This window comes from Urocitellus parryii, chromosome 9 (genome assembly GCF_045843805.1).
Source record: "Urocitellus parryii isolate mUroPar1 chromosome 9, mUroPar1.hap1, whole genome shotgun sequence".
Taxonomy (NCBI): domain Eukaryota; kingdom Metazoa; phylum Chordata; class Mammalia; order Rodentia; family Sciuridae; genus Urocitellus; species Urocitellus parryii.
This window is the reverse complement of record NC_135539.1, coordinates 75,302,959-75,325,842: the sequence shown is the minus strand read 5'-3', so window position 1 is coordinate 75,325,842 and position 22,884 is coordinate 75,302,959. Positions and strand designations below refer to the sequence as shown.

General features: G+C 36.3%; 1 pseudogene; it reads right to left on the bottom strand.

The window, feature by feature from the left end:
* Window positions 1-13,340: 13,340 nt before the first annotated feature.
* LOC113199179 (aldo-keto reductase family 1 member C3-like) lies at window positions 13,341-20,072 on the bottom strand (annotated as a pseudogene).
* Between the last annotated feature and the right edge of the window lie 2,812 nt (window positions 20,073-22,884).

Here is a 22,884-nt window from a genome sequence, read left to right as displayed (position 1 = left end):
CCTGGCAACGCTGACTTCAATCACTGAGAATGTGCTGGAGCTGCAAACCCTGAGTTACTCACACACAAATCTATTTGCTGTCTCATATTTAGCCAAACTTATTCAGGCAGAGTGAGATTAAAGTAGCATTCTACGTGTGAGAGGAGGACTGGAACCAGTTCACATATTTCACATGGGAAAAAAATTTCAAGCAGATTACTACATAGTCATAAAAATGTGTTCGTTTTTAATAAATTTTCCCCTTACAATATTATCATGAGTTATCATAAGAGATTGAATCCTTATTGTCCATTTGTTAAGCTGGAAACCTCACATCCCTGTTGTTATTTTTTTTTTAAATTTATTGTTGTTTTTGCATGTTCTTTGGTTTTTGTACTAGGGTATTTTGTTGTTGTTTGTTTTGTTTTGTTTTGGTCATGATAAAGCCCCTTTTATCATACATTATTAGAAATGGTGGATGAATCATATGTCATTCACACAAATACAAAGGAATTAAAAAAAAATGATTATGAACCATTTTTTGAGTCTCAGAAAAATAAACAAATGTTTAAAATAAAGAAGTTAGCCTTCTTAATTTTCTCTTTGGAAAAATATTTTCCATAATTTGGCTACCAAGTCCCAAGAGGATGCAGTCCTGACCAGTGTACAGTAATATCTGCACTCACTGTGAATTCTGCTCAATGGAAGACAGATAATTACAGCCTTGGGAAGTATTTACTCTAGGCAACCAGAGGCTGAAGTTTATTATAGCTTTCACCTGTTAGATTACTATCAGAAAATAATCCATATGTAAGATTCAAAATTAAGACATTTTGTGTTATTTATTTCCTTGTTCAAAATTATCCATAAAGGATAAATACCACAAGAATCTTAAATCATTATAAGTTTTGGAATAGTTGTATAAACTTTAGTACACTGGTGAAATAGAATATTTAAAGCAATTAAGAGTCAAACATGAATAAATACCAATGGAAATTATTACAGAGAGAAATAAGAGTTTTAATATAATCACAACATAATATGTTCATAAAGGATGCATGATAAAAAAGGACCACTACAAACTGTAAGTAGTTATTCTTTCTGCATAGCAGGACTATCATTGATCTCCTACGTGCTTTTTAATCACCTAGACTTTGTTGCCACTTTTAGAATTTGAAAAAGTGTCTCTTACATAAATTGAAAAGCTCTACCTTATACACAATTTGTGGTTTAGATTTTGTGAGATCAAGCCTTTTCTTGATCACACTTCATTTGATAAAATGAACTATCTTACCCCACATGCAAGCACACACAGTGAATTTAAGAGGATTGTTGAGCACATTTTAAATTTTGACCCTCACAATAAGCATCAAAGGTTAAAAATGAAAAAAAAAAACTCCTTTCACTAGTTGTATATGACAGAGTCACAGTACAATAAATTAGAACAAGTTAAAAAATAGCCTTTATAACATTCTCATTGGCAATATATTTTATAAGTGTTCTCATTTGGCTTTTAATCAAATGTTCATTGTTGAAGGATATGCAATCCTGAGAAATGTGAACTATAAAAGATGCTACATCACGCTGCTTAGTGAAGGGTGATTGACTGACAGGTCTGGAAACATTATTTCACAAGATACACCAGAAGTCTTTCTGTAAAGTGGGATTCTGAGAGATTTCTAAATTTTCTGCATGTTGTTCAGAACCCTACAATTAGTGTTTCACTTTTATAATCTAAAAAAAGTGTTTACTTATACAACATGAAAACATCTAACCATGAAAATTAAATAGGAAGGAATTTCCTGACAGAAAACAAGTCCTATAAACTCTTTCAAACTGCGTTCCTCATTGCCACAAACCTCACTGAGGGTACTCATTCTTCACTGTTGTTTTCCCATTTATGTCAAAATTCTGCCTATCCCAATCCATGAAATACAAACTTGGATCATGGTATCTCTGAGTTTACCTGAGTTTCAATTCCTGGACATTGTCTCCATCTCTCTTCTTTCTCAGACAAATATCAGAATATTTCTCTGAACTGATCCTGGACTCAGATGGTCAACTTGGACATGGCAGCATGTGCCCAAGGATCTACCTGAATATCCTGGACACAGGGAATAATACTTTTGTTCCACATCCATCACACCTCACTAGTTAACAACCTCAGCCACCTTCCATGATGAGCTCTACTTATCTATAGAGTCCTAGGGTTTGTTGAGAAATTTAAAAAAAATATATAAATCACTGAAAAAGAGAAATGATTAGATTATAACAGGAATAAAATCTTATGGCTATATGTAAATATTCATATCATATAAAGAGATTATTTTAATTTTATAAAAATCTCATGTATTCTCAAATGATGAATTCTAAAGAAAACTTTTGTATCTAAAATATATCCAACAAGCCCTCCACTGAGAGAAATTTAACTGTATGCTGGAATAAACATGGTGAAGGTGAATTATTCCTATATTCTATACATAAATTTGCTTCCATAAATTCAGGTAAGATGTAATCCCAGCTCTTTATTTTGTTACAAGCAATTATATTGAGACTATTGCAACTTTGATAATGTTTGGCAAATATTAGGTGAAGAAGAATCTACCATCTCAAGATAAACAAACTGAGTCAGTACCCTTACAGCCTACCTTGGGAGTAACCCTAATGCCTAAAATGGGGCCACAACGAATCCCTACTGGCGTTTGTGGGCTGTTACCGCCAAATACCATAGGCCTAATTTGGGGGCAAAACAATTTTAAAAAGGGAATTCAGGTGCTGCCAGGAGTGATTGATTCAAATTTTAGAGATGAAATTGAGATTATTGTGTAGACTGACCACACACTCAGCTCTGTTTCAAGAGATGTACAGGCTCAGCTGTTACTCCTGCCTTGTGGCTCCAGGACGCCCAGGTGAGAGCTCAACTTCCTGGTTCCCAGACCAAGTGTACTGGGCTCAATTAGCTCTGCAGGAGCGCCCTCTACTGGATCTTAAAATCAATCATAAGTTTCGTGGTATTGGGGCTGATAGATATCTGTTCTATCTAGTAGATTCTGGCTTAAGAGCTGGCCTTTACATATTGCACCTGCCAACTTGGAGGGTATAGGTCAGATCCCTCAGCCTGAACAAAGTGTTCAGTATCTTCACTGGGAAGATAAAGATAGTAACTCTAGGATTTTCAAGACTTATATCTTCGACACCTTACCAGTAAATTTGTGGGGCTGAAATAATCTAAGAAGCCTAGGTTTGTTATTAATAACTCCAAATTCTATCATGTCATCTGAGGGATTTAATCAAAAATTTACTCCTAGAGAAATTGAGGGAAATTTACAAGAAGGGTATTTGCCTATAACCCAATCTTCCCAACAGAGATTAATTAACACACCCAGCCAAATTTTTTGGTAAGGGCCCTGACTTTATCCCGGCCCAGAGAACAGCAGAAAAAATCAATTGGCTCACAGAAGAGCAAATCTGGGTTAGTCAGAGGCTCTTTACAGGGAAAAAAACTTAAAATATCCCACATGCTAGTTCAAGAACAACTTCAGGCTGGCCATTTACAACCCACGCTCAGTCCTTGGAACACACCCATCTTTGTAATCAAGAAAAAATCTGGCAACTGGAGATTATTACAAGATCTCGGGGCATTAATCATGTTATCGAGCCTGTGGGAGACTTACAACCAGGGCTTCTTTCTCCTACAGCTATCCCTTTGTATTATCATTTAATAGTAATAGATTTAAAAGATTGTTTCTTTTCTTTACCTTTGCAGCCAGACGATGTAAAAAGTTTGCCTTTAGTGTCCCGGCAATTAATTTTAAAGAACCAGTTAAAAGATATTTCTGGAAAGTGCTGCCTCAGGGAATGCATAACAGTCATACCCTATGTCAAAATTTTGTGGCACAGGCTATCATGCCTGTGAGGGAAAAATTCCCTGATGCATATATTATTCATCTGATGGATGATATACTTTTAGTTCATGCTAATCGAGACGTACTCTTAAAAATCTTTGCCCAATTAGAGACTTCTCTCAGAGCAATGGCTTTGTGCATTGCACCTGAAAAGGTGCAGAGAACATCTCCTTTTCTATATCTAGGTCATATAATTGAAGGATGCAGAATCTGTCCTCAAAATTTACAAATAAGGAGTCAAAAAATGCACACCCTTAATGATTTTCAAACACTATTAGGTGATATAAATTGGCTGGTGCCATCTTTAAAGCTAAGTACTGAGTCATAGATTTAAGTCCTTTATTTCAAATATTACAGGGAGATCCTTCTCCAACTTCTTCTCATCAGTTCACAACAGAAGTGAGAACAGCTTTGAGAAAAGTTGAAATTGTTATTGAAAATACTCAACAGAATTAACCCCAAAGAGTCTATATATTTATTGATATTCCCAAATGCTTATGCTCCTACAGGGACAATATGGCAATCATTGGGAGTTATTGAGTGGATTCATTTAGCCCACTCTCCTCAAAAGTCATTAACTCATTTTCATAATTTTGTTGCTCAATTAATTATCAAGGGCAGAACACAAGTTTTACAGCTGGTTGGATCAAAATCTAATATTATAATCAACCCATTTTCTGCTCAATAGTATGATTGGCTTTTCCAAACTTCTAATACTTGGCAAAGAGCTTTTGTTAATTTTCCTGGTCAGATAGAAAGTCATTATCCTCGTGATAGAATTATTCAATTTGCCTTGGTAACTGATTTTATTTTTCCAAAACTTGTACGACCACAGCCAATAAGTAGAGCACTAATGCTATTCACTGATGGCTCAAGCTCAGGTAAAGCAGGTTTTTATAGTCACGCTCATACAGAGGTAATACAAACCTCATGTACTTCTGCTTAATGAGCAGAACTTCAAGCTCTCATTAGGGCTTTAAGTCATTTTGCAAATGAGCACATTAATATTTATTCTGACAGCTTATATGCAGTTGGAGTTACTAAGAATATGGAAACTTCAACTATTGGGTATACATTGTCACAAGAGTTACTCAATTTGTTTTATATCCTGCAAAAAATGGTGCAAATGTGACAACACCCATGTTTTATAGGCCACATATGGGCCCACTCTAATCTTCCAGGGCCTTTAACATCAGGTAATGATAAGATTGATAAATTGGTTGCTGTTTGTCAGCAAATGTCTTGTATGACTGTGCACAAGCTTCACATTCTTTGCGTCATCAAAATGCTTCTAGTATGCATAAAAAATTTTAATATTACTAGAGAGCAGGCTCGTCAAATTGTATGTCACTGCCCCCAGTGTGTTATACACACTCCATCTTTACCATATGGGGTAAATCTCCATGGATTAACACCAAATCAATTATGGCAAATGGATGCAACTCACATTCCTCAATTCGGTAATGTAATTGTAGATACTTATTCTAGATTTATCTTTGCCCGTACAAAAGAAAATAGTCAACATGTTATTTCTCATTTGTTTAGCTGCCTTTGCAGTATTAGGATGTTCTTTACAGATTAAAAGTGATAATGCACCGGCTTATGTAAGCTCTTCTTTTCAACAATTTTGCCAAGAGTTTTGTATTGACCATAAAACAGGCATTCCTTACAGGTCAAGCTATTGTTGAACGAGCTCATTTATCTATTAAGCTAGAAATACAAAAACTAAAAGAGGGAGGTGAGACCCTCTAAAATGACCTCAATCATGCTCTGTTCATTTTAAATTTTCCAAACTGTGACTCAGAAGGTCACACTGCAGCTGAGTAGCACATTTCTTCCACAGCAATAGGCCCTTTAGGTTGAGTTTGGTAGAAGGATTTGCAAACTGGCTAATGGAGAGGACCAGATCCAATGATTATGTGGGGCAGAGGTCATGCTTGTATTTTCCCAGAAGGTGCTTTTCGTCCTATTTGGGTAACCTAAATATGCCATTAGGCATGGAGAACCTAAAACCAAGATTCAAATGACTGAGGACCGATCCAGAGATGCCAGATCTGACTCCCACCTTCAAGAAGAACTCTCAAAGGAAGAGGGGAAAGTAGATGGCCCAGAGAGACCCGATGGTGAAGCTACCCTCATGGAAGCAGCTGAAGAATCTGATGCTGCAGGCTGAACACATGATTGACAGCAAGGAAAAATTAAATCTCCAACGATGATGTTTGTGATGATACTAGCTCTATTGAGCTGTAAGGTAAAGGGGAATCAGGGAGAAACCTATTGGACATATTTTCCAGATCCACCGTTAGTACACCCATCAGTGTGGACTGGGAAATCTATCCCAGTATTTACTAATGACTCATATATGATTGGAGGATTTACAGACACTCATATTACTCCCATTCATGTGGTTGGATTTAATTATTCTGGCTATAGTGCTCAATTACCTTTGTGTTGGTCCCAACGATAAACATGCTGGTGGTCTAAAAGTGTTCTTGGAGGAAAAGACAGCAGTTGGGGGACTTAGACCAGCTAATTGTACTGTTCCTGGAGACTCAAAGCCTTATAGCAGATCAGTTATTAAAATGGGACTTTCTCATAACAAGCCAGTCATTTCAGCAGAACGTCCACTAATACCTCATTGTCCTAACCATTCTGCAATAGAAATTGGCACCTTTCCTAAGTGGATGTATTATATAAATACTTTTTCAGTACAGCATAAGGTGTCTAGAAATAGTGGGTACATTTTGGACTGGTCTCCAAGAACTGACAAAAAACAATTACACAAGGGTGCTGCCATGACCCCTGGAGGATTTGTTAGTAATATCATGACCTTCAGTGAAGATGGCATTCAGAAAGATGTCTGGTGCTTAATTGATGCCTCAGAATTCTTACATTTTACTGACAAGCCTTCACTAGACTTTGTAGGCAAAAACTGTAAGGAGGCTTCCTATTATGGCCTACAGGTCTGTGTTTAATCTCCTTACATTTTAATTACTGGAAATGTAAAAGTTATAAGAAAAGATGACAGGTATCTTGTAGCATGTAATAAATGTAATTTTACTAATTGTAACACCAGATATAATAGAAAGAAAGGAACACTAGTACTTCATCAGCCCTCTTTTTTTCTTATTGCCAGCTAGTATTTCAGAGCCATGGTATGCTGATGCTGGTTTTCAAACCTCACAACGAATACATGCCCAGCTAGTGAGACCTATAGTGCTCTAGGAGTAGTTAACTTAGTTTCATTTATTGCTTCCAAAGTCACAGCTTCTGTGGCCATATCTCAAAATATTCAACATGCAGATTTTCCTAATAATTTGGCTAAGGACACTTCCACCGCTCTTCATAATCAAATAAATATTGATGAAAGGATTGAGACTAAGCTAAATGCCTTAGAAGCTACTGTCATAAATATTGGTAATGAACTTTCAGCTTTGAAATTCAAAGGAAGACTTAAGTGTCATGCTGAGTATAAATATGTGTGTGTTACTGCTGCCAAATACAATGCTTCCCAATGGGATTGAGAGAAGGTTAAATACCATTTTTTAGGTATTTGGCAGAAGAATGATAACAGCTTGGATCTTTTGGAGTTACATCATCATATCCAAGATATACAAAAAAAAAGTAAGATTTATTTTTCAGATTCTACTTCTTTAGCTGATCAAATACTTTAAGAGTTAAATGGCTTTAACCTCTGTAACATTCTTGAACATTCTGCATGGTATATCCTTGTATTGTTCTCATTGCTACTAATTCTCTCTTGTGTTGTGATTGTAGGATGTCGTGCCTTCTGAGCAAGAATTCAGTGACTCAAGATAGTGTGATTCATCACCTGCTTTCTCAAAGAAAGAAGGGGGAATATGTGGGGAGCCACATTGAGTAACCACACCTTCTAGTCCTGATGCACCACGTGATTCTGAATGGTCACTGTAGTCTGGCACAGTAGTGCCATGACTCATGACTCTGTCTTTTCCCCTGCTCAGATAGTAAGAAGGTTCTCCTTGTGGGGCATGCCCCTAGGATTGAGTTACACTCTCCTGTTCCCTTGTAGTCCTGCCCCTTCTGACCTTTTAAGATAGAGCTTTCTAAGAACAAGAGTCCCTCCAATAAAAGCTCACTTCTGAATGTGTTCCCTCTCTCTTCTCAGCCTCTCGTGACTTTCTCTTGCTCTCCCTTTTGGGGAGCCTGAGGCGGATAGCCAGGAAAGCTGTTCTGAAGCTTGTATAAAGGTAAATTGTGTCTGTGTTTTATTTTGTGTCCCTGCAAATTCACATGAGCGATCTTAGTTCAGCTGCCCACACTGGTCAGGAGCAGTAGTCATTCATGTTAATTTCATTGAAATTAGTGTGTGGTCACTGTGAAAAAGGAGCTGTGGTCCAGTCCTAGCCAATACCGTATAAGAATGTTACTGCAGGGGGACTCTGTGTAAGTATCCCTCTTTTCTAAGAAGATTATTTTAACAGAGTTGACTCCTCATCCTAATCTGGATATTGTGCTGCTGTGCTGGTCTGTCTGCTCCCAGCTGCAAATGATGTCAAAACACAGAGGAGAGAAGAGCCAGGAGCAGACGGGATAATTTCTAGACTCACATGGACTATACCCGGAGTTCATTCTTTCTCTGAGATTTGAGTTTGGGGAGTAAACCTGTCTGTGTGGGTTCAGCCAATATGATATTTTTGTAAGATTTTATGACCTGTTGTAGTCAAATGACAGCAACCACTGAAGATAACAAGTTTCTCCCTGAAACCTCTGAACTAACTGCATTTTGCCTCCACACAAGACCATTCAGAATCTTTGAAAACTGTTGATTTCTCCTGTAGAGCATAAGCGAGCCCCTTGGTTTCTAAGGGCTGATCAGCCATGGTATGCACAGAAGTAGCAGCAATGTCACAAAGGGATTCAATTTTCTCCTCTACTCTTCCAGAGCCATGGTCCATTTTCCATGATTTAGGAAAGACTACTGATGTTCAACTACTTTCTTAATAAATGAAAAGAAAAAAAAATGATACTTCTATTTTCTATTGCAAGGAAAGATATCATGCCATTTTCTAAGGAACATAAAAGTGTCACCTAACCAAAATGGCGTCATTTTCATGTACCCTAGAATTTATTTTTTGTCTATTCATGTGTCATGAAATCTGGTGTTTTATGGACTATGAGTATCAAGCTGACTCTCTGATCTGCTGAAGGCTGTCATATAATTTCAGCAATTATCTAAGAAGTTCAGCTGCCTGCCTGGCTGGGAGGATGAACAAGGTGTCTTAGAGATGATAAGCACATACTTGTTACCTGATATCTCCTAAGGTTTGTGACCAGATAAGATTCAGTGAAATTTTTTATTTGTTTTAGTTAGTTATATATGACAGTAGAATGTATTTGTGCACTTTGATATATCATATATTGTTGGGTATAATTTCTCATTTTTCAGAGTGTACATGTTGTTAAATCACATTGGTCATTCAGTCATATATATACATAAAGTAATAATGTCTGTTTCATTCTACTATCCTTCCTATCCCCACATCCCATCCCCTCCCCTCCCCTCCCTTCACTCCCCTCTACCTAATCTAAGATAACTCTATCCTTTTATAGTGCTCCCCTTATTTTGAATTAGCATCCGCATATTACAGAAAACATTCTGCCTTTGATTTTGGGGGATTGGATTGTTTTGCTTAGCATGATATTCTCCAGCTTCATTCATTAATGGCAAATGCCATAATTTCATTCTTCTTTTTTTTTTACTTGTCATTTACATAATTTAATGTTAGCAATAAATGGAAGGTGTTTAAGCTTAATAAATCTGCACGGCCAGAAGAGAAAGATGGAGATTGGTTCTGAGTGGGTCTTTGCTACCACCACCTGTAGAGTCCATCACAATTGTGCATTCAGGAGACGTCGGTAGGTAAGGTGAAAGAACAATGGCCACTAAGTAAGTGGTCCTTTGAGAGTTAATGAAACATGTCTTTCTCCAACAGGAAAAGAATGCTTTTCAAAATTTATAAGACCATATGGACACTGGGGCATATGGATGGCTCATAAAGGCTTCATTCTTCTTTAAAGCTGACTAATATTCCATTTAATATATAAACCACATCTTCTTTATCCATCATCTATTGAGGGACACCTACGTTGATTCCATAATTTAGCTACTGTGACATGAGCTGCTATAAACATTGATGTTTAAGTCCTTTTGGTATAAACTTAAGAGTGGGATAGCTGGGTCAAATGGTGTTTCCATTCCGAGTTTTCTGAGGAATCTCCATACAGCTTTCCATAGTGGATGCAGTCCCACAAGTATCCACCATGGAAAAAGTACATTTTTAACCATATCCTGGCCAACAATTATTGTTGACTATATTTTTAACTATTGTCATTCTCAATGGAATGAGATGAAATCTTAGTGTAGTATTGATGTGCATTTCTCTAATTGCTAGAGATGTTCAACATTTTTTAGACATTTGTTGACTGATTGCATTTCTTCTTCTGTAAAGTGTCTGTTCAGTTCCTTAGCCCACTTTCTGATTGAGTTATTTGTTGTTGTTTTTTTTTTTTTTGTTGTTGTTGTTTTTTTTTGATGTGACTTTTAGTACAGTAAATTGATTTGCAGAAAGAAATTGATAGTTCTTGTACACTACCCATGGACCAAGACCACATTGTGCGAGGCAGCTTTGGCAATGGTGGGCAAAAACACACTGAAATTGTCTATCATTTTGAATCCTGGTTTTCTTCATTGCATGCTTTCACTGGTGCTTTAGGTAATTGACTCTTTATAGAATTTGTATAGGGATAATTCACCAAAATCTAATGACTTTTTGATGTTTTTATGGGAAAAACTTGAGATTTTCTAATCCAAAATTTTGTCACATCACTCTATATTCTAAATTTCCAAGTGACTTGTGAGATTCTTTTCTATGAATGCATCTTCATTGACGTAAATATTTACAAATGTATTGTAATTAGGATTGTTTCAGTTTTTTTTCTTAATGCTAATCATGACTCCAGCTATGGCATTAAATAAAATACTCAAACATTCCTTTTTGTCTACAGCATATAATTATCAAAAGAACATTTGGTGGAAGGAAGAACAGCAGAGTAGAGAAAGGGAATCAAGAGGAAGAAGAGACGAGGAAAAGAAGACATGGGGAAATAACTAGGAAATAAAAATTTATCCTATTATGCTCTTTCCATACATATGACAGTAAATCAACATATCAAATAATCCTCATATATACATGTACATATAGACTATCTGAATTAAGATAAAAATAACAGAAAGAAGGTCAGGACAATAGATCAAACAGATCAGGGGAAGGAGAAGAGAAAGGATGGGGAAAGTATTTAGGAATGAGATTGATCAAATATTATGTGCATATATAAATTTGGCATCATGAATCCCAATATTATGTATAATAGTATGCACACACTCACACACACACACACACACACACACAAAAAAAAAAAACTTTGTATGTCCCAAGCAAAGAAGTGCCCAACTCATCCTCTTCAACCTTTGCACATCTGACTCCTCATGCTCCTTCCAGGTTGGATCCCCTGCCTTCTTCACAACCATGTGAAAGGAAAACCTCATTCCCCAGTTTCCAGGAGCTCTGGTATCTTGAGCTGCAGGAATGGAGCCCTTGGATTGCTGCTCCTCTCTTCCATGTGTGTTTCACCTTGCAGACTAAGAACCATCATCTAAATGCAATGTGTTTTCTGATTATTCCACGGGCTAGAGAAGCATTGATTAATAAATATCAATTGCTATTTCCATAAAGTCTTAGAAATCTCATCTTTTCCAACCCTAGGTATGTGTTAGAATCACCAAACCCCAGCTTACAAGCTGGTAGCCAAATTAGTCTTTGTTCATAGTGAATAAAAAAAAAAAACTAATCATAAGCATAAAAGAGTGAATGCGGAATCTTGAGAAAATAAACTTTTTTTTTTTTTTCAAAAATTGAGTGCCGTTTTCACTGGACTGGTCAACTTTGCTGTAGCAGAATGTCAATTGCTAAGAAGAATGACATAACAACAGAAGTGATGTATCCAATTAGCAGCTGTCTCCTGCATCACTATCTATGCAGGGGATACAAGTAGAAGACATTTCAAAAGTGTCCATGTTAATATTCATCAGAAAATGGATAATTTGGGTGGTCAGCAATACTAAAATGAGAAAGAAAAATATGTAACACAGACTCAGTGACTCCATTTCTAAAGGGGTAAAGAAGGGTTACCTAGGAGCTCCATTATATTTCCTGAGTGGTTGTAGAATCTGTCATTTCTACATATATGAACATAGTTTTATAGGAGATGGTTTTTCAGTTATAACTAAATTATTCAAATTCTACTCACCTGCCAAGAACAGAACACAAAGAACTGACAGAGACAAGAATTCACTCAGCTCCTCCTTAGCTCCCAATCTACCAAATCAAAACACTCCTCTTTTATTTTAAATTCTCAGTGAAAGCAGAAATAGATAGTACCACATTTATTCACTCACTTTGTGGGGGAAAACACATCCATTTATGCCATGTTTAGTATAAGGATAAATTCACATATTGGCCAATACAAAAGTTATTTTGGTGTACAGTTTATTTTTAGCAATCTCACTTACATTTAACGAATTCATTAATTAATTGCTCACTGCCCATCACACACAATATGGTGTGCGATTCAGATAAGGAAAGAATGTTGTTTATAAGATATACATGCAAATCCCCAGGGCTCACCATACATTATTTAGATCTCTATAATTTAGAAATAATACAACATAAAATCATTACTTCTTAAAATATAATAGGTAACAAGAATTGCTGATTGCTTGCTACTGCCTCTTGACATATGTTCCTACCTCTTCATTGGTATCTATATTAACAAAAATATTAGTAATGATAACAATATATCTGCCAATATTTAACCATGTGTCATCATGGATTGTCTAATCCCCTTTCAAACATCATCACATTAATTTCGATTATGAAGAAAATTTCTGATATGCAGAAGGGACATATATTCCTTGTTTATCCTCACTTATAATATATGTCTAATGCCAGACTCCATAACTATAAAACATAGCAAAAAAGTAAAAAAAATTTTCATGACTATCAGTTCTCTTCAATGACTTTTTTCCTACACCCTTCTCTTGAGTTTGAATCTCTCTTCTCAAAAACTACTTTATCCTCTGCATTGAGATGTCTACATTTTCAAACTCAAAAGCAAATGTTCTCCCAACAGCATCAATGGAAGCCTTTTGACAAACAACTGCAGTGTCTGGGTTCTGATCAAAACTGCACCGAAAAGAGGGAAAGACTTGAAAGTAAACAAAGGCACATGTCTACCAAAGTTACTTACAGCTGCATGACAATATCGAAAATATCTGTTCAGACCATCTAGGTCTTTCATATCATCTTCAGTCAACTCGAAATCAAAAGCCTATCACACAAGTAGAAAGATTTTAGCCTATGTAGACTTCTTATTGCCAATCCTAGAAATCATGAAATCAGAGCCTTTGGATTTGCAGAAGTCCAGCAGTTTCCTCGGGTTGTAATAAACATGACATTCTACCTGCAGTGGACAAGGTAGAAGGTATCTGGTTCTAATGTTAATGTGAAAACAAAATTGCAAATAAAAAAGCTAAATTTTTAAAAATTCAATTTGATATTATGTTGTGCCATAAATCAAGAATTTGGTCAAAGACTCACAGTACAAGTTTGACAGACATTTGATCAGTATTCTGCAGGTGACATTTGGGTAAATTTATTCATCAAAAAAAAGAGAAAACTCAGGGATCTTAGAATTCCAATTTGAACCAGTCAATGTGAGACAAAATGACCCTGACCTGAAAATATCCCCTCTGCAGGGCAGTAACGTGCACAGTGGAGACTTGAAAATCTGAAGAAAAACCTTACTGTCAGTCAACACTCAAGAGGTGAACCTAGCAGTACTCAGAAGACTTCCATGGTACACCCAACAAAACTGGGAAGCAAGATGAGCATGCCATCCCTCTCCTCTCTGTGAAGATTCGCTCTGTCTTTTGGGAGTTTAACCTTTTTGCTTTCTAATCACCCCATGCCTGCTGCTCTGAGCAACATGTCTGATGTTGTTCTAGTGAGATGCAGGACCACTCTGGCTCCTTGGCTCTTCGGCAGGCCCTTGATCTATAAGAAGAAATTCAAGTCTACCTCCTAACTGACTGAAAATGGAAATGTAAAACAAATTAAATGATATTTAAGAAAGTTTAAAAAAAACTGGTTTAATATCATCTGGAAAAGCTGAATTTTCTGTGTGAAAAGAGGTTAAGAAACATGACAGAAGGAACATGTGAACCTGAATTTCATCCTGATGATGGAAAGAACTACAAAAAGATACTTCAGACACTTGAACACAGATTGGATTTAGATGACGTGAGAGACTTACTGCTACCTTTAGATGTAGTATTGTAAATGTGCTACATGGGAGATCATCTTCATTCCTAAGATATGTTCCCTGAGCTCTCTAAAAGTGAATCTACAATTTACTTTGAAGAGATTTAGCAAAATATTACACATATTTATACAGATATGCCTGCATAAATCAATATCTCACAGTGATCTGCAAAGTCAACAGTTTTAGACACATGGTGGAAAATATGGATGTCCAGTATCACACTCTGAAAATTTTTGTATGTATAAAAAACTTCATGATAAAAAATTCAGCAAAAATATTTTCAATTTTTAACATTTTTATTTGAAATTTATAGTACTCGATCTCTACACATGAATTCATGAATTTTATAAGTTGTGCTCCAACCACAGACCATTACTCCATGACTGAAAGTTGTCAAAAAGTAGAGCCCAGAACCATGCACAGAATATATTAGTATACACAGTTGATTTGACATCAGAAAGCATAGAATAACAAGTAAGAGGGGTTCAGGCACAAGGCCAACTGTACAATCAGCTAAAAGTTCCTGAATGTGGATTCCATCCAGCATCAATATCACCATACACAAGTAACTTCCTCTAGTCCTTTAACATTCACAAGCTCTACTTTACTCTTCCTGTTAAGCATTTCTGTGGGTCCAGAGGCTGAAATAAGAGATAACAAGGATGCAGGCACCCAACCTCCACACAAACCCTGACCACTGATCTCCTATTTTCTGTCTTTTCTTGCTCACTGCCCATTCCTATGTACTGACCCTCTTTGCTACACACAATTCCCTCTGCAGAATATTCACCCATCCGGTCTCAGGTTATTCTTCATTGCTCAAGAACAAGTTTCAACTTGCCACTGAAGTCTGATGGACAACCGCTCTCTCCCTAATTCACCTTTATATACCAGATGATCCCTTAAACTGAACACTATGACCGTCTCCTTATTTTCACTAATAATTCAAACAACAGACATAAAATTGAGAATCTTCCACACCCTACAAGATAGTGGCACTAAATCTAGACTCTGTTGTTTCACAAAGACAAAAGAACTCGGGGGGGGGGGCAGGGGAGTGGACGCCTGGCAGTGCTGCAGATACAAGGAAATGAATAAGAGATGGCAGTGAGGCTCAGGGCTCTCACCTGGTTGCACACAGGCTTATACTTGAGGCCTGGTTTATTCAGGATCATCTACAGCTGCCTGCGGTTAAGTTGGACACCCCGATGGACTTGGCCAATCCTGCGTCCTTGCACTTCTCCATGGCCTTGGGAGGAAGGGGTTGGGAAGAGGCATATGGACAGTCAACTATGTCACTATGAAGGCAAGACAGAACTGTTAAGAGGAGCACTGTCCAGGAATGACAACAAAGCTGATGAATTGATTGTGAAGAGGAGAAAAATGGTAAAGATAATAGAGCAAATTGTTGAGAGCCAGAAAAGTAATTCAGGGCATCAGACATGAATGCATGTGGAGGCAGGAGTTGTATTTCCTCATTGTCATCAGTTCTTCTCCTCTATTTCCCTCCATTACATTCCAGTAGTGTGTTCCTCCCCGCCACCTAATAAAAAAATCTATTCTAAACATAATGGTATCTAGGCCCACAATTTCAGGAGAAAGCATACCTAAATGTCACCCTGTGGGCTTCCTGTGAGATCACTAATCCAGGCACTCACCTCCCATACAGCACAGAGATCCAGTGAGTCATATATTAAGTTTCCATTTTCATTTTTTGGATAAAGCTCTTCCCCTGGCTGCAATAGAAGTGATCATAACAGCAATCTCACCAAATTCATATGTCCATGCACAACAAGGCTGCTAGAAATACTTAGAGGATGGGAAACTAAAGCTCCTTGAAACACGTGGAACATCAGTCTATATTCATCTATTTCCAAATTCTTTACATGCGGAGGTATAAGGAATATCTTCAGGTGCATAGCTTCCTGTATTCTCTTACATCATATAATGTATATATTTAATTTTATTTGTATATATGTATGTATTTATACATTCACACATGTATAATTAAATAAGATATTCTCAGGTCTCCTAATGGAGTCTTCTAGTAGCTTATGTTATTTTTCCTGTCCCTATACATTGCCCTAAGGAAAAGTCTCTCTTTCACTGGGTAAGTCACTGGTTGCATGGGCTTGATCTCCAGCAATGATGGATTTCAGTGATGACACAGGCTGAAGAGTGGTCTTTATCTACCTGGACACATGTGGATCTAAGAATATGTATGTGTACCAAAGATGGTCATTCAAGTTTCAATTCAAATTTGATTTGATGCTGGAATATGAAGAGTCCTTATCAAATATTAATGACTTGAAACTTGAACAGCCCCAAAGTCATATTTACCATCAGTGGAACAGGCTAAGGCAAAAAGCAAGCAAGTCTCTGGTACTGCAGACATAATGGATAAATAAACAGAGAAGATTCTGAGGATAGCTTATAATATTTCCAAACAAGAATGGACCAATTCGGGTGGAAGAAAAGTGGACCAAAGCTACAGAGGTTAAAAAGGGAAATGAAACTAGATTAATATATAACCCATATTTGGAGGAATTTTTTAACTTCATATTGAGACATGCATGTATCTATGCATTGAAAATGGTGATCACAAGGAAGATAATCTCTTCAAGACTTGGGTTTCCATCGATCAGACCTATTCATGTAAACTGGATTGTATTTTTGTCTATTATTAGTCAATCAATTGAACTATGGAAGAAATTACAAATGACATAAAATTTTTATCAGATAATAGCATTATTTAATCTCTAATTTGTGTTCATAGATATTACAAAGCTATTGTTAGTCTATCTCATGAATTCACTTCATAAAATAAGAATTAGTATTTTTTATTTAAAGAACTGAAGGGAAACACATTTTGAAGATCTTAATAAACAAGATACTTTAGCTATATCTTGTTTACTACAAATAGAAATGTCCTACATTGTTCTTTTATAACGACAAATGAAATGTTGATATTCAGAATGATGAAAAAAATTTAAAAAGTCAATCAGGAGTTAATGAGTCCATAATCTGGTCATAATTCAGATTCCATAAGCAATACAAAATCATACTGCTGATTGGAGAGTCAGAAATTTAAGAACTTTAAAGTCATAAATTTGTAGACTCTTAGTAGGAATACATAATCTTTCTCTGCTTTTTTTAAAAATTGTTTTTTAATTGTTGATGGACTTTCATTTTATTCATTTATTTATATGCAGTGCCTCACATATGTGAGGCAAACGCTCTACAACTGAGCTACAACCTCAGCCCCCTTTCTCTGCTTTTGATACTGTATTTTTATGTGAATAAACATTGTACAAATAATCATTTTCCACAACAACTGATCACCAACAACTGATCACCCAACATAATTTTTAGTTCTTTATATCACACTGCAGTAATTTTTACACTGTATACACAATACCTTTGAAGTATAGAATATGTCTTCTCTCTTCACAGTGCCATCTGCAATCTTGCTTCTAACTGCCGGTCCTACCTCCTCTTCAACTTGATATACATAAGCACAATCAATATGGCGGAAAAAAGCTTCTATAGCTATTCTGATGGCCTCTATGGTCTTACTATTAGGAACCTAGAGGAACAACCAAAAGAAGTACTTGGAGAACCATAGTATGAGAGATAACTTATAGTGAGCAAGACAACAGGTCAATAGACTGGAAGAATTTTATATCCCAGTGTTTTCGTAAGACTACTGAATTATGGGATAAGGTGCTAGCACCCTGAACTTTGAATGTCAATTTTTCTCTTCTGTAAGAATGAAAGAAATTTCCAAAGAATTATTTTGAATATCCTGCACAGAAGCAGTGACCTCACAAAACTGATCATATCTTGTGTTAGTTCTGTATTTGGTGTAATGTCCTTAAAATCACTTTGGGTATTTCCTTGATAGTGAGAAGTATTTGGCATCCAAGAAGCCTCTCCAGACACATAAATCCTAGTACACTGGCATTAGTGGACCCTAGGAGCAATTCAAGTTCAGTGAATTTCTGGAAGAACTAATTTATGTGATAATGTCACTAAGTAAAATTAACACAGGGGAAGAGGGCATGTGATTGATTACAGAAGAAATACAATGCAAGTTCATATGAATCTTCTCCAAGTGAAGACACACAGAATACACTAATTCACAATAAAGTACTTTTGAAACCACATGGAAAATATTTTCTACAACAAATGTTGTTGAGATAATTTCTCATTAAGGACATTTTTCTCGTATGCACTCTGCAGGTATTTTTTCTGATCTTTTGGCAACCTATGCCACTGCCCCAACACAACTGGACTATGAACATGGCTACAGAATACACAAATAAACTCCACTGTCTTTACCCTTTAGGGACTTTTAGTATCCTTGTGCGTTATAATAATGTAAAAAAAAAATCAAAGTTTCCAGATTTCAACCAAGGGTAGGATTAATAATAGGCTCTTGAACAAAGAGCAATGTGCTATGTGATCTCTGGCTCTCTGATTGTATCTCTACACAACAGAACTAAACACTTGGGGGAAATACACACACACCCACACATATATGTTTATATATATTCAAAGGATATAGACTTACAAATAAGAAATTATATTCTTCTTCTAAGGGATTATTCACATAGAGCATCAGCCCTTAAAGCTAAATCAGTCTCTTTTGTGTAAAATATAATGAGTGGAAATGGTATTTACTGCATAGTCTACAAAATTTGGAAGATGATTTGAAAGTTTATTTGTTGAATATTAAAAAGGCAAATCAAACTGTTCTTTTCTGATTTAAAATTCTCAAAAATTTCTCTTTCCAAGAAATCAAAATGAATGTGATTCTGTTCCTATTGCCCTCTGCTGATTCTACCCCTGAATTTCTCAGGTATAAGGGCACTTGGAGTAACACTTGCACCCTTCATGAGACTTTGCCCTACAATCTACAAAGTCCTGGCATGGGTCTTCACAATTGTTCTCTGGATGTTTCCTTAACTCTCGCAGAAGCAAAAAGTTCAAATTCAAACTTCACAGAACTTGACCCCTGTCAAATAATTGAGTGGTCACAAGGTGATATTTGAATACAAAATTCTTTCAAGTCTAGTGAACTTAGATCACTCCACTTCAGAGGGTCATCTGTCAATATAACACACATGAATGATGACCAATGATTTACAAATATCCTTGTTAGGTCCCAGTTTGACTTATCAGGATGTTATATTATACATTCATGTAAATTTCCCACAGTTGAGAGCACATGGAAAATTCTACTCAGCTCAGGTCCACCATTTTCTGTGACAGGCTGAAGGCTACCTCAGAGCAGAAAGGAAGGAATCCTCATCATTTATCTGTGCTTCTCATCTTCTGTACATTTTGCCACACAGATGTCTCTGGATCTTACCTTTTTGGAAGGAAAAAAGATTTCCTGAAGTATGGAAATAAACAGAGACCAGTACCAGTGCAAACCAAGTGCTGACATTCATTCATCTTTTACTAAATTGGTTGAATAGAATAAAATCAGACAATGATGTAGAGCTCTGTCTAACCATTGTCTCTCCTGTGCATGGAATAGTTCTATCTTGAAGAAAGAGAGAACATGTGAGTCCTTCAGAGTCACATAAGGAACAATTAACTTGACAAACTAGATTGGATTCCATTTATCTTGTGTCTACTTTCTTATGAACCCTCAACCCAACCCCTTACTGTTACCTCTTGAGGTTTATAGGTGCCAAAGCCCCACTCAGGAATGAAGTGACCATCATTGAGCTCCACATACTGATGTTTGGAATTCATTGCTTTTCACTTCTTTACCAACTCTCTAGGACAAACATGCCTATAATGGGAAGTAATCACTCTGCTTCTATTTACATGGACCAATGTGAGAGAGGCGGGTGCTGTCTGTTCAGCCTGTCACTGCAGGACCCTCCCTGTAAGCATTTCTCAATAAGGACTTTTGCCTATATGGAGTCTCCAGGTATTTTCTCTGGTCTTTTGGTAACCTATCCCACTGCCCTGGCACAACAGGACTATGAACATGACTGAAGAATGCCTAGATAAACTGCAATGTTCATGCCATTTAGGGACCTTCACAATCTTTGTGTGTTATTAAAAACTTAAAAATCAAAGTTCCCAGATGCCAACCAGGGGCCAGATTGATAATAGGCTCTTGAACAAAGAGCAATGTGCTGTGTAACCTCTGGCCCACACCTGTAACTATATATGACGGATCTAAACACTGGCTGGAAAAATATGTATAGTGTGAGGATATAGATTTACAAATAAGAAAATGTACTCATGTTGTAAGGGATTATTTACATTAGTGTGAGCCCTTAAAGTTAATTCACACTCTTTTGTGGAAGATAAGAGTGAAAATAGATAAGAGTGAAAATAACAATATTTCATGGTCTACAGAGGTTGGATAATGATTTGAAAGTTCATTTGTTAAAGAATAAAAAGGCAAATCAAACACATTCTTTTCTCTTCTTAAATTTTTCAGATGATTTATTTTTCCATGAAATCAAACTGAATGTGATCCTGGGTCCTACCACCCTCTACTGATACCAGCCCTGAATTTCCTAAGTGTCAGGGCACGTGAAGTTCAGCTGAAGCCCTAGAGGTCCACTTTATGCCACTTTGCCCTACAATGTAAACATGTCTTCTCACTTCTCTTACAATTTGTCTCTGTATTTTTCCTTAAGTCATGCAGAAGAAAAATACTATATCCAAAGTTCAGGGTACTAATCGCTTATCACACAATTAAGTGTCCAGAGTACAAAATTAGTTCCACTCTAGTGAACTTAGCTCACTCCTCTTCAGATTGTAATTTGTCAATACAGCACACATAAATGATGACCAATAATTGAAAATATCTTTCTTATGTGCCACTTGACTTCTCAAAATGTTATATTATACATTCAGCTAAATTTCCTGCAGTTGAGAGCACATGAAAAAAATCTATTCAGCCAAGGTGCAGCATTTTCTGTGAGATGCTGAAGACTTCCTCACAGTGGAAAGAAGTTATCCCCATCATTTATTCTGTGCTTCTCATCTCAAGTACTTTTTGCTACATAGATTTTTGTGAACCTTGCTTTCTTGGAAGGAAAAAAAATTGCAAACTATAGAAATAGAGAAACCAGACCCAATGAAAACCAATTGCTAAAATCCATCATTCTAGCAAATTGGTAAATACTCAGTAGGGGACCACACCATCAGTGAGGTAGAGCAATGTCTGACCATTGTCTCTCCCACACATGGAATAGCTCTCACCTGGAGAAACAGAGAACCATATAAGCCCCCCAGAGTCATATAGGAAGCAAGTACCTTGAAAACCCAGATTGGATTCCATTCATCCTATGTCTACTTTCTTTGGGACCCTTAATGCAATACCCTACTGTTACCTTTTGAGATTTATAGGTGTCAAAGCCCCGTCCAGAAATGAAGTGACCATCATTGAGCTCCACATACTGATGTTTGGAATTCATTGCCTTTCACTCCTCAGCCTAAGTTCTGCTTCTTCTTCTTCCTTCACAGGGCAATAAATAATAGGATTCACATACCCAACTGCCTTTCTAAAGGTTATCCAATTCTACTTGCTGTCCATTATTTCATATGGAAAAATTTTAAATAATCTACTATACAGTAATAAAAGCAATTTTGTTTTTAATAAATTTTCTCCTTACAATATTATCATGCATTATGATAAGAGATGGAACCATATTGACCATTTGTTAGCCTGGAAACCTCTCATCGCTCCTCTTTTTTATTTTGATTGGTTCTGGTTTGGGAATTTTTTCTCACATTGAAGCCAATTCTTGATCATAATTATGAGATATGATGAATGAATCATGCACCATGCACACAAAGTATTTTTAGAAAAGGATTATGGAACAATTATTGAAGCCTCATAAAATTAACCAAATGTTAAAAAGAGAAAGAGGTAGCCTCTTTAATTTTCTCACTGGTAAAAATGTTTTCCATAATTTTTCTACCACGTCCTAAGAGGATGCAGTCCTGACAAGTGTGCAGTAACATCTGCACTCACTGTGACATTCTGCTCAGTGGAAGACAAATTATTACAGTTACAGGAAGTCAGCATGTGCTAGGTAACCTGAGACTAAAGTTCATTATATACCTTTAACCTGTTAGGTAAGTTTGAGAAAACCATTAATACGCATGATGCAAAATGTAGACACTTTATATGATTTATGACCTTGTGCAACATTTTCCCAAAAAGAAAAAAACTGGAATAATATTAAATTAATATAAATTTTGGAATAGTTGTATAAATATTGATGCACTGATTAAGAGAAATATTTGAAGAAATTAAAAATCAAACATGAATATTTATTAATATAAATTATGAAATATAGGAATAAGGACTCTTAATTAAGTTAAAACAGCAGGGAATATAATCAACAACATAACAAGTGTATAAAATATGCATGATAAAAAAGGAAAGACTACAAACTATAAGTACTCATTCTCTTTGAATAGTGAGAATAGGCTGGATCTCCTACATGCATTTTAATCACCTGACTTTTTCTGTCACAATCATAATTTGAAAACAGTGATTTATTGTATATATTGAAAAGCTCTGCCTTTAACA